Genomic DNA, 13435 nt, shown 5'->3' with positions numbered 1-13435 from the left:
GAGAGGACGCGATAGTCTCCGCTGCTACCGGCGGAGACGACCGGAGCACGGCGGGAGGGCGGTGTTCACCTCTCCCACCGCCAATGAAAGTGATCTTGCAGCAAATCCGCCACGGAGACCACTTTCATCTTAAAGAGAAATGCCTGGCGTTCCCGAAAATACCAGGGTTAAGGCAGCTAGCTACTGCCATAACCCCGGTATTTAGCGTCAAAGTACAGACGGACGGGTACGTCGCTTTGCGTGAAGTGGTTAAAGCTTCGAGAAATGTAATGTGCATTTAACTGCATGGTACCACACTGTGAAGATATTAAAAGAGCCTACAATTTGTAGGCAAGGGCATTTTACCTCCTCCTGATATGCATTAAAAACCTTCCTCTAAGCAGCATCTACATTCTTAATACATTATATGCGAGGAGAGGCGATCCTGATGTGAACAGAAGCCCGCTGACACAAGCACTAAATATTTTACTCCACAAGGGTTCAAAACGGTTCTAAACAACGATGACAGTTGGTTGCAAAACTAGTAACTTGATGCTGTAAAAATAAATGGTTGGCCAATAAAAATTTTAGGAAAATTGTTGCCTGGTGTGCCCAGTACATATAAAGAATCTCCCAGAATAAACCACGACACAGAGATCCATGGCACACGTTGGTCAGGAAATAAATCACAATACTTTATTAGAAAAGTCAGCATTGAGTGCAATTCCTCATGAAAGTTTTAAGAAAACATTACAGCTATGAAACAAAAGTAAGCAGAAAAAGTTGGCAACATACAACCAATGAGAACTCATGTCCCAATCATTTTATTTACCTTGGAACTTTAAACAATTTTTTAGGTCTCATCTTTAAATCCACCAGACCTGTCCAAAATTCCAAATGAAGAATCAGAATTTTGGGCCTCATTTTCATGTCCTTGTCCAGAAGCAGAATACTCGCCAATATTATAATTAGGTCTTGATTTTTCATCATTTTCAAGGCGGTTCATGAGACCCAAATACAAAGTATAATTAATAAGGTATTCTGCAACCAATCTCTGGTCTTCTCTCATTTTTCGCAATTTGCAGGCCACGGTCTGACCCAGCATATCCAACTCATCTTCCTTGGTGTTGAGCAGCTCTGTAACTTGGGTAAGAAAGTGTTGGCCGTTCAAATCTTCAACTTGACCTTTTCTCCGTCTCCGGCGTCTTTGCTTACGAACTGTAGGTTCGGTGGCTGTCTCCTCCTCCATCTTCCAAAAGGAAAGAAAAATGGAAAAATTTAATGTAGACAAATAGAATAGCATAACTGTCATAAAAAAAAAAAAAAAAAGAAAAGCGTAGTAGTACGCTAACATTAATCACTTGCCACCCACCAACATAAAGTTACCACCAGATCACAGTGACTCACAGCTGCTGTGAGTAGCGGGGTATCATGCCATCGCTAGAATTGTACCAAATGTAAACAAAACAGTCATGAATGGAAGCCATTCATGACTGTTTTGCTTACTACTGTGATGCTGTGATTAGCCCACAGCTATCACATGGTACCTGGGCCAATCACAGCACCCTGTACCATTTGATTTAGCCAACCACAGATCACAATAGTTAGCAATCTGTCATGAATTAAAGCATAAACTATTGCTTACAACAATGATGAACAGGGTTATAAACAATAACTGTTAGGAAATCCCTGATCCACTCCCCCAGAGTAGTACAGTGTCACTATGTTGACACTGAACTACTCCGATGACAGAATGAGGAATAAAAATAAATTCATGTTCCAAAAAAGGGACAAAAATTACAACTACAAAAAAAAAAAAAAAAAACTTGCCATGCCTCTTACTAAATATCTCAGACTGTGGGGTCATTTGAAGGGAATTCTTACTGTCCTGACATTTTAGGGCCTCAAAAAATGAGGAGATCGGCCGTCGGTACATCAGGTTTGATTTTCAGATATATCCCATAGTTTGTGGACTCTAACATTCCTACAGACTAAATAATATACAGCAAATATATAGTAAATAATATATTATATGACTGTATATATTATATTACTGTATATTATATTATTATAAATATACAGTAAATATAACAATATATAAATATATATTTATTAATTTATTCAGACAAGCAGGTTACTTTATATTGAGCACTAAGCACTTTTTATGTTGATTAAGACACTATGTATGGTGTAACAAGCACTAATTTAAGGTGTAACCAGCACTTGTTTTTTCACACCTTGTTTATTTATTCAACATTCATATTATTTGTATTTAATACTATCGCACTAGTAAGCACAGAGTTGGTTAATATTAATTTTGTTTTTGGGGTCACCCAAGCGCAGCGCATAACTTGTAAATTTTTGTAAAAATAACATACAGTAGTACCTTGGATTACGAACAGAAGCATGCTTGTAATCCAAAGCACTCGTATATCAAAGCGAGTTTCCCCCAATTTCAATGCCAGCTAACCATTCTATATACTTGGTTCCATCTTTCTAGTTTTAAGACTACAAGGGGATGTGGTGTGGACACGCACTGCATTGCTTAAAGATGAACGTCACCTAAAAGGGGAAGTTCCGCTCGTTTATCTCTTCCCCCCCCCCCCAATCAAGCAATTTTTGGTGGGGAGGGGGAGCAGGTACCTGGTTTCGACAGATACCTGCTCCCACTTACGGTCAGATGCGCCACGGAGATCTGAGCTGTGAGTGTTTAACCCCCACCCCCCCCTCCTCCCTCGCAATCTTCTGCAGGACCATTCACAATGCGCAGCACGGCTCGTGCATGTGCAATAGGAAACTGGCTGTGAAGCCGGCACTTGCACCCAAAGCCAACTGAAAAATCGGCTCAGGCGAGGACATGCTGTATCCCTGGACAGGCAAGCATCATTATATTAAAAAAAAGAAAATCAGCAGCTACAGTATTTGATGCTGCTGATTACATTTTTTTGGGGGGTGGCCTGGAGCTCCTCTTTAATATGGGTATGCCACTCCCCTCCTACCCAGTTAACACACAAATTAATCTGACAGTGCTTAGTATTGCAATGGGAAAGAAAATGCTGCAATAAACAGCCATTGAAGCCCATAGCACCACCCCTGTCCCATCCTAGAAGATATACAGGCTATTTGACTCATGGGAGATGTCGTTTTCTAGCAAATTGCTATGTCAGCAGTTCTTGATTGTTTTCAATGTACCTTATTTCTAAATGGCTTGCAGAGGGTGGGGAAGGGATTACAACAAACATCAGGCTTTACTGCTATGGTATTAGATTGCCCCTAGCCTACATGTCCTAGGGACAGGAAACGTACAGAAATAAAATGCGTTTTTTTCTATAAGCAAAGAGGACGACGAACGCCCTTCAGCATTTTATTGTAACCCGTTGAGCACCACCACCCCCCGCTTCCTGGTGAATTCGTTGTCACCAGGTTAGGGGACATCTCTCAGACTCCCAGTAGCAGCAACACTTCCCTATTTATGCTCTATTACAGTGATGGCGAACCTTGGCACTCCAGATGCTTCGGAACTACATTTCCCATGATGCTCAACTGCACTGCAGAGTGCATGAGCATCATGGGAAATGTAGTTCCAAAACATCAGGGGTGCCAAGGTTCGCCATCACTGCTCTATTATGTCCCGCAACATGTCATATGTTCTCATTTATGGGAATGATGTTGCACTGTCCGACAGTCACCTGAGAATGTATGATGGTTGGAACAGGTTTTATTTATACAGGTACAGTAAATATGTATATTATACTTCAAAAGCAGCTCCTTTTTACATCTGTAGCTTGCACTATTTACTTTATAGGGATTAAAGTTGGTTTACAGGCTCTGTAATTTCCATACAGCAATGGAAGTGGATGACTAATCCGATCGCAAAAAATTAGACAAAGGAATCAGCAAAGAAACCAGTAGTGTGTTTAGCTAACTTATAGTGCTTTAGGGATCCTTTGTATTTTTATTTGTTTTTAAATGTACCAACTTTTAGTGCTGGTTCACACATAGGCGACTTGTCAGGCGACTTAGCCGCCTGACAAGTCGTGCTCCGTTCTGTACTATGGAACCGTTCTAATAGGAGCGACGCAAGTCCCTTCCAACTTAGAAAAAGGTTCCTGTACTACTTTGGGACGACTTCAGGGCGACTTGCATTGACTACAGAAGTCATTTTGCAAGCCGCCGCTGAAGTGGTGTGTAGATCGCCTTGCAGAGTTGCGCTGTAAATCGGGTTGCCCCTGTATGAACCGGCACTTAGTTTCCACTTCAGTAAAATTGAACAATAACCCAGTTCCCATACATATCCTAAACTAGCCTGACTTTTAGTTGACCCTAAGGCCCCTTTCACACTTATACGACTACAAAGTCACGCGATTTTATGGCCGCGATTTTGGAGCAGTACTACTTTGTACGACTTTGCCACAACTTTGGCATTAACAAATGAAAACATACATGGTGTGAGGCTTGTGCTTACAGCTTGTGCTTACAAAGTCGTACTGAAATTGTGTCTATATTATTCAGGTACGATTTGCATGCTACTTGAGGGTTTAACATTGAGGTCTATGGAGTACAACTGGCATGGAAGTTGGACCAAAGTAGTGCAGGGACTACTTGGAAGTCGGCACGACTTAAAGTCATGCCAAAATGAATGGTAGTCATTGAAAATCATGGAGAATGACTTGTCATATGATTTTGCAATACAAAATCGTGGGACAGGTCGTATAAGTGTGAAAGGGGCCTTAGGCTAACCACAAGTTTTCCCACTCACACAAACACCAAGCCATAGCCTAAATTTCACCCTATGAAATTATAATACAATATAGGCCAGTTATGTATGCATTAAAAAAAAAAAAAAACAAACACACTATATGTACATAAAAAACAGAACTAGCACTAAGTACCTTATGCTGTCTTTATATCGCCCTCCTGTTATCCCCTGTAAAGCAGCACACAGCCGAAGACCGGGAGGGTCAGTACTCTGCACCAATCAGGGCTCTAATGCTTTGCACGGCACAAGAATTTAGGTAGATGGATGAAATAACCAATATTCTCTGCTGCTCAATCACTGTCCTGGAACAGGCTGTATTATCCAACTGCAGTGTAGTCTCCAGGACCTGGCTATGGTGTCTGACAGGTGCCTGTGTCACAAGGTGGTCTGAATAGAATTACAAATCATGTGGCAACCAAAACTATTAACTTTAGACTTTAACTGTATCTGTATTTAGTTTAAACTGAAATAAAGCACATACCACTGTGTCTGCACTGTAAGGTTCATTGTGAGTCTTCTAACAAGCAGCACCTAGGACGTGTTTTGTTCATTAAGAAACCCATCATGAGAAGATGCTGCCAATATAGTTCTCTCCTGAAAATACGGACTGCCGTACTGTTTTTTTTTTCTTTTTGGTCTTTTTTTTGTTTTCTTTTTTTAAGTCATACATGACAAAATTATGAAGGGGGGAAAAAAAAACACCCAAAAAAAAAAAAAAAAACCACAAAACACACACACACACACACACACACACACACACACACACCACTAGGTTCTCTCAGACTCTTCCTGTTTTGCATACTTGTCCCAGGCATTTATAAAGTATTGAAGCCAAAAGATCAATAGAAAACCCAAGTAAATAGCATTCTCAGAAGGCTATTCATCAAAGGGTCTCAAGATGACTTTTCATTCAAAGTACAGAGCACCAGAGAAAGAAAACACAAAACCTTCAGCTACTTGTACTACATTTTTCACTTTTAGATAACAAACAATTCTTAAAAGCACAACTCCAGGCAGATGGAAAAAAAATAAATAAAAATAAAAACAAATTGAATATTGTTCTCTAAAAACAGTTGGTTGTGGGAGCTAACTCTGTGCATTACAATACGCACAACAATTAGGATGGGTGTCACCACAGAAAAATATATTCAAAGCAAAAGAGAAAAAAATGTGGAGAGAGCCATCAAATAGAAGCTGCCAAAAAAAAAAAAAAAAAAAATTAAAAATAAACCCACACAACAAAACACAACTTAAATAAAAAAAAAAAAAAAGTTTACACACAATATCAAATCACCTAAAAATGTGTATATACACACACACACTTTTTTTTATTATTTATTTTAATAATCCCTTGCTTTGGGGATATACCCACACTGCAAGGGTCAATAGATCGTTCTGTCCAGGGGAGGAGAAGAAACCATTTTGTTTACCTGATCCTCCACTAACCCCCGAGCCCCCCCTGCCAGCAGAAGGTGCTCCCCCAGGATCCTGCAATGGACTGTCCCTTGGTATCCTCACATCCAGAGCAGGGCTATGGACCCTGCTCTGGTCTTGAGGATGCCAGGACTCATGGGGGTGAAGAAGCTGCAGGGACCGTAGCATAGCTATGGGGAGGAGCAGGTCAGGTAAGTACATCCTTTATTGTTGCCCTAGACATAAACAAGCAATTCACTCTTGGGGAATATCCAAGGGATACACTTTCTCCAAGGGAATATCCAAGGGATACACTGCATCTCTACAGCAACATTCATCAAATTAGAACAATGATTAGGAAAACCAAGAAGGAGTAAAATGAGCAAACATCCTACTCTCTATTTCTTGATTTCTGCCTAACAACCAATACAAAACCAAATTGGGGGGGGGTATATCTGCAAAAATGTCACCAATTCGCAACTGAGTTATCTGCAGTTTTTGCTCTTTCCATTGCAGTTTTATGAAGTGCCTTGGTGAAAAATGTTACTCATTTTTCTAAAATGCAATATAAGACAATAGTTTCCCACATAAGGGGTTGCTACCAATCTCTGTAATTATGGTTTTTAAACAGCTATAATAATGATGTCTGCTACAAAGCAGGCAAGGTCCAATATAAGTAGGTGTGCAAAACGCAGTTCATGTTATTACAGGTATTTGAACATTATGTTTACCACTAACCCATGAAAATGGCTCAATCATGGCTGCTAATTAAAGGCTGCTAAAAAACGGCAATTACAGTGTGGGGTCATAGAGCAGAGCTTGCGGTCCCATGAATGATTCAGGTACAGCGGCCTCCATAGAAAGGTAGGAGCCAATAAAATCATAAAGTAAAATGATATAAGTGAGTAATAAACAGGCCACTGCTCCTGGTCTGCCTGCATTACAGGACTTGTTAAACTTGGATTAGGAAGGTGCTAGCACAGCTCATAACTGTTCCAGGTAGGAACAAAGGCATTCCGGAATTCTGCACTATTCGGATCCAACAAAAGGCCATCTTTATTTCCCATAAAAGCAGTGAAATCACAGTTGGTGGGGGGCAAGACATGGTAACCTGTGCATGAAACACGTTACCATGTCTTCCCTCCCAACCCCCCCCCCCCCACTTTGATGTTGCTGCTTTTGATACGTTTATGTGAAATAAAGATGGCCTTTAACCACTTCAGCTGCGGAAAGTTTTACCCCCTTCGTGACCAGGGCATTTTTTGCGATACGGCACTGCGCTGCTTTAACTGACAAATAGAGCTTTCATTTGGTGGTATTTGATCACCTCCACGGTTTTTATTTTTTTATATAAAAACAAAAAGACCAACAGTTTTCAAAAAATAATTAAAAGTATATTATATATATATATATATATATATATATATATACATACATACATACACACACACACACATACACAATTACTTTCTTTCTTCATCAATATGTATTCTGCTATATATTTTTTTTTGGTTTTTTTAAGTTCTCCGCTGTGTTTTTATTCTTTGTATATTTATAATTATGTTTAATTTGTATGTAGCACCGTGGCCCTGTGGGATATCACATTTCGTTCTACTGTATGTCCTCACGTGTAGTAGAATGACAATAAAGCTTGACTTGACTTGATTTTTGGTAAAAAAAAAAATAAAAATCCCAATAAGCGTATATTAATTGGTTTGCACAAAAGTTATAGCGTCTACAAGCTATGGGGGTAGATTTATGGACTTTGTTTTTTTTATATCGTTTTTAATAGTAATAGGAGCAAATCAACGATTTTTTAGCGGGACGGCGACATAGCGGCGGACAAATCTGACACTAAGTGACACCAATACAGTGATCAGTAAATTATTATAATAATAATCACTGTCACAGTATAAATGACACTGGCAGGCAAGGGGTTAACATCAGGGGCAATCAAAAGGTTAACAATGTTCCCTGGGTGTGCTTTCTGTGTGTGGTGTGTGTGTGTGGTGTGTGTGTGGTGTAGGCCGGGTGGACTGACTGGAGGAAGAGAGACATTAGCAGGAACACAAGATCTCTCTCCCCCTCTGTGACAGAACAGCGGTCTGCCATGTTTACATAGGCAGACAACCGTTTTCTCTCCTAGGAACGATCGTCGTGTCGCGGCCGCTGGATCTGATTGGACACAGCGGGAGCGCGGCTCCGGCAGCGTGGGCACCCCAGAGCACACAACGAGAATCACCCACAGGTACGTAATTTTGCGCTTAAGGACTGCCCCACATACATTTACTGCGGCAGGGCAGCCCTCAAGTGGTTAATTGGATCTGGAGAGTGCAGCCGTCTGCAATGCCTACATGAAACAGATAACCATGAGCCTAAAATAACAAAGTCTGATCAATATTCACAATCTTAGGTATCTTTAAAGAAGTATTTCAGATTGTAAGCGCTAATGAGCAGGGCCATCAGAATCCTCATGTATTGAATTGTATTGCAACTGTACTGCCTGCCCTCATTTTGTAAAGCACTGAGCAAATGTTTGGCGGTATATCCTGACTAATAAAGTATTATTAAAAATAAAAAAATTATATTTTTTTATTCTTATTACAAAACAGCTACCATAAAAACGCTCTTCATCCTCCTCCGCCACCAGGAAACAATGTGAATGTAGCACCACATTTATAAGTGGTGCCCACACTAGCAGTTTATGATTTACTTCGTCCAATCCTATAACAGTAGAAGGCTGTACCTTCAGGTTGGGTTCACGCCAACACTGCATCCGTCTCACAGCAAGGGTCCGGTGCGTCCTGGTTCCACCGTTTCAGGTCCACTTTTAGCCCGAATTCTGTGCTGAATTCAGACATGAACCGGCTCCATAGAGCGTCAAAATCTCCTGCTATTGCAAATTGGATGTGGAGAACCACAATGGTGTGAACCCAGCCACATACAGGCCGGAGGCTGAATGGTAAACAAAGCAGGACCCGGTGTGCTGCCCCTGCAATGCACCCATTGCTACTGCAGGCTTCAATGCAAACATGTTTAATACATGCATATTTGTTTTATTACTTGAGGGCATTTACTCAATTTTTTGCGCACTACGGACAATGACTTTAATACTTTATGTCGGCAGCAACAGGCGCTAGTGTCTTCAAAGACCTTTGCATCTCATCCACACAGCCTAGCAATACTGTTTAGACAGCTGTCAGAGGAGCGGGTCCCTGTGATGTAAACGAGGGGATCTGGAGATGCCGTATCCTGCACATAACATTGCTTTGTATCCACCTTTGCGTTTCCTAACATCTATGCTAATATTCAAAAATTTTAACTGTGTGTTATATTTTTCTTTCAATAAAATAGATTACTGTATTGCTAATGAGGCTCACACACACACACCTTAAATTTTGTCTTGGAGTTCAGTTCTAAACACTAGTTTGCAATGGCAGGTCAGTACTTGGTATGAAAGGCATTTGTTTCAATACTTAACCTAAATGGGGCGTTATGCCAGCTCTGACCGAGAGGAATCTATTATATACACACAGCACAGTCAATGTAATATGATTTGCTAACGAGATTCATCTTAGGTTAATGGCCCCCATATTCAAATGTGATTGAAAAGGTTCCTGAAACAGTGAATGTGTGTCTTAACAAAGAACCATTATATGTGTACATAGAATACAATACATCTGTTTTGCAAAGATCTGTTGTCTAATATAGGGAGTTTACTAAAACTACATCTTCCCTGTAGAAAAACAGTGAGCCAACTTAAATACGTTTGTTAAGATTTATTTAAATATTTAATTATTTATATATTTAAAATAAAAAAATAAATCAATACAGATTCCAAACTTGATTTAGCGCCCCCCCCCCCCCCCCCCCCCCCCCCCCCCCCAAGTAAAATTCTTGCAGAGACTCCCAAAAGCCATTGATATAATCCTTTTACATAAATACATTTACACTTCTGTATATAAAATAGTTAAAAAGCTTTCTACAGCACCTTTACTATTTACGAGGTTTGGTGACCTCTGTGTTATGCAGTAACATGGCATTTGTCAATGAAATCATTCATCACTCTGTCAATTATTACATATCTATGGCCTGTAAAGATTATTAACCTTTAGCTGTCTGTACACGCTTAGGATACAAGTAAGGTCACTCTAAAAATTAATGAGAGATATATATATATATACACACACACAAACAAAATTTTGCTCATAAGTTTACATACTCTGGCAGAATTAATGATTTCTTGGCCATTATTCAGAGACTATGAATGATAACAAAAACGTTTCTTTCACTCATGGTTACTGTTTGGCTGAAGCCATTTATTAATCAATAAACTGCGTTTTACTCTTTTTAAATCATAATCACAACACAAACTACCCAAATGACTCTGATCAAAAGTTTACATACCCCAGTTCTTAATACCGTGTACTGCCCCCTTTTAACATCAACGACAGCTTGAAGTCTTTTGTGGTATTTGTCGATGAGGCTCTTTATCTTCTCAGATGGTAAAGCTGCACATTCCTCTTGGCAAAAAGCCTCCGGTTCCTGTAAATTCTCGGGCCGTCTCTTGTTTGAGATCTCCCCAGAGTGGCTCAATGATATTGAGGTCAGGAGACTGAGATGGCCACTCCAGAACCTTCACTTTATTCTGCTGTAGCCAATGACAGGTTGACTTGGCCTTGTGTTTTGGATCATTGTCATGTTGGAATGTCCAAGTACGTCCCATGCGCAGCTTCCTGGCTGATGAATTCAAAATGTTCCACCAGTATTTTTTGATAACATGCTCCATTTATCTTGCCCACAATGTTGACCAAATTTCCTGTGACTTTGTAGCTTACACATCCCCAAAACATAAGAGATCCACCTCCGTGTTTCACAGTAGGAATGGTGTACCTTTCATCATAGGCCATGTTGACTCCTCTCCAAATGTAGTGTTTATGGTTGTGGCCAAAAAGCTCAATTTTGGTTGCATCACTCCAAATGACTTTGTGCCAGAAGGCTTGAGGCTTGTCTCTGTGCTGTTTGGCATATTGTAAGCAGGATACTTTGTGGCATTTGCGTAGTAATGGCTTTTTTCTGGAGACTCGACCATGCAGCCCATCTTTCTTCAAGTGCCTCCTTATTGTGCATCTTGAAACAGCCACCACATGTTTTCAGAGTCCTGTATTTCACCTGAAGTTATTTGTGGGTTTTTCTTTGAATCCCGAACAATTTTCCTGGCTGAAATTTTAGTTGGTCTACCTGACCGTGGTTTGGTTTCAACAGAACCCCTCATTTTCCACTTCTTGATTAGAGTTTGAACACTGCTGATTGGCATTCTCAATTCCTTGGATATCTTGTTATATCCCTTTCCTGTTTTATACAGTTCAACTACCTTTTCCCGCAGATCCTTTGACAATTCTTTTGCTTTCCTCATGACTCAGAATCCAGAAACGTCAGTGCAGCACCGGATGAAAGATGCAAGGATCTGTCAGGAGTCCAGAAACTCATTGACATTTTATATACACACACTAATTACAAGCAAACAGATCACAGGTGAGGATGGTTACCCTTTAATAGCCATTCACTCCTTTGTGTCAACTTCTCTCCATGTTATCAGGCCAAAATCACCAGGGTATGTAAACTTTTGATCAGGGTCATTTGGGTAGTTTCTGTTGTGATTATGATTTAAAAAGAGTAAACACCGTTGATTGATAATAAATGGCTTCTGCCAAACACTAACCATGAGTGAAAGAAAAGTTTTTGTGTTATCATTCATATTCTCTGAAAAATGGCCAAGAAATCAAATTCTGCCAGGGTATGTAAACTTATGAGCACACCTGTATGTATATTCAGCAATGACTAGTAGGGATGTGAGAAGCAGTTATTTGGGGTTGCTCTTGTATTTCACCGACTTCTTATCCCACTATTAAAGCTTGTGTGGACAGGTTTGCTGAAAGCAGGTAAAATGCACTTGACGTAAAGGTGACAACAGGGATAGTTGACTGTTCTGCAGAGTCGTCACTTTATTGAAGTTAGACTATAGTCTCTGGTTCATTTAATAGAAGTCAGATTAGATCCAGGCTTTGGGCTGTAAGGTGAACCCTTTAATATTCAGGTTACTCAGCTGTTTCTAAATTATTACATAACTCAGTCTTCGGATACACTTCATAAAAGGACATTTATATCACGTGCCACACAAAAATAAGGTGGAGTTTACAGTGCATAATGTGCACATGTACATCCAGAAGTGCAGGTCTTTTCAACGCATTCATTATTACATCGAGTGACACGTTTAATATTGATCACGTTGATGCTTACTTAAAAACACCCACAATGTAATAAACAAATTAGTTAAAGTCATAAACGATCTACTAACAGCCAAGACCCATGGACAGTATTCTGTGCTCCTACTCATAGACCTTTCTGCTGCCTTTGATACAGTGGACCACCCCCTCATCCACAAAAAACTCCATGCCTTTGGTCTGCTTGACTGTACTCTTCTCTGGTTCTCTTCCTACTTATCCAACCGCATCTTTAGCGTTCCTTACAATTCTACTTTCACCTCTCCTCTTCCCTTCTCCGTTGGTGTCCCCCAAGGTTCTGTTCTTGGACCTCTCCTATTTTCAATCTACACCTCCTCCCTGGGGGGGGTTAGCTGATACCCTCCCATGGCTTCCAATACCATCTCTACGCTGAAGACACCCAAATCCATTTCTCAGCTCACTCCCTCTGTCTCCTCACGTATCACTAATTTACCAACAGATATCAGTCTGGATGTCACACCACTTCCTCAAACTCAATCAAAAACCAAACTTATCATTTTCCCTCCCCTACATGCCCCTTCCCTTGATCTCTCTGTCAAAATCAATGGCACAACTATAAGCCCATCCCTACATGTCAAGGTCCTAGGTGTAGTCCTAGACTCTCCTTTAAGCCCCACGTCCAATCGCTGTCCATATCTTGCCACCTCAACATCTCCAAAATACGCCCCTTTCTTACCAATAACACAACAAAGCGCTTAATTCACTCGCTGGTCATCTCTCGCCTCGACTACTGCAACTCCCTTCTCATTGGATTACCTTTACATAGGCTATCCCCCCCACCCCCCTTCAATTCATCATGAATGCTGCTGCCAGACTCATCCACCTTACCAATCGCTCTGTGTCTGCTACTCCTCCGTCAATCCCTCCATTGGCTTCCGCTCACCCAACAAATTAAATACAAAATACAAATTAAATAATCAAAATACTAACAACTACTTACAAAGTCATCAACAACTTAGCCCCCAGCTACATCACTAAC

At 40.4% G+C, this 13435-nt stretch overlaps 1 long non-coding RNA gene across 1 annotated transcript in view; it reads right to left on the bottom strand.

Annotated features, from left to right (window-relative positions):
* Nucleotides 1-653: 653 nt before the first annotated feature.
* Nucleotides 654-13435, bottom strand: part of LOC141111870 (uncharacterized) — a 28655-nt gene continuing 15873 nt past the window's right edge. Inside the window, exon 3 of the long non-coding RNA XR_012236481.1 lies at nucleotides 654-1228. This is a non-coding gene — a long non-coding RNA (uncharacterized lncRNA). The remainder of the gene's footprint in view (nucleotides 1229-13435) is intronic.

The sequence above is a fragment of the Aquarana catesbeiana genome, linkage group LG11, assembly GCF_042186555.1.
Source record: "Aquarana catesbeiana isolate 2022-GZ linkage group LG11, ASM4218655v1, whole genome shotgun sequence".
NCBI lineage: Eukaryota > Metazoa > Chordata > Amphibia > Anura > Ranidae > Aquarana > Aquarana catesbeiana.
This window is presented reverse-complemented; position numbering and strand designations above follow the sequence as displayed.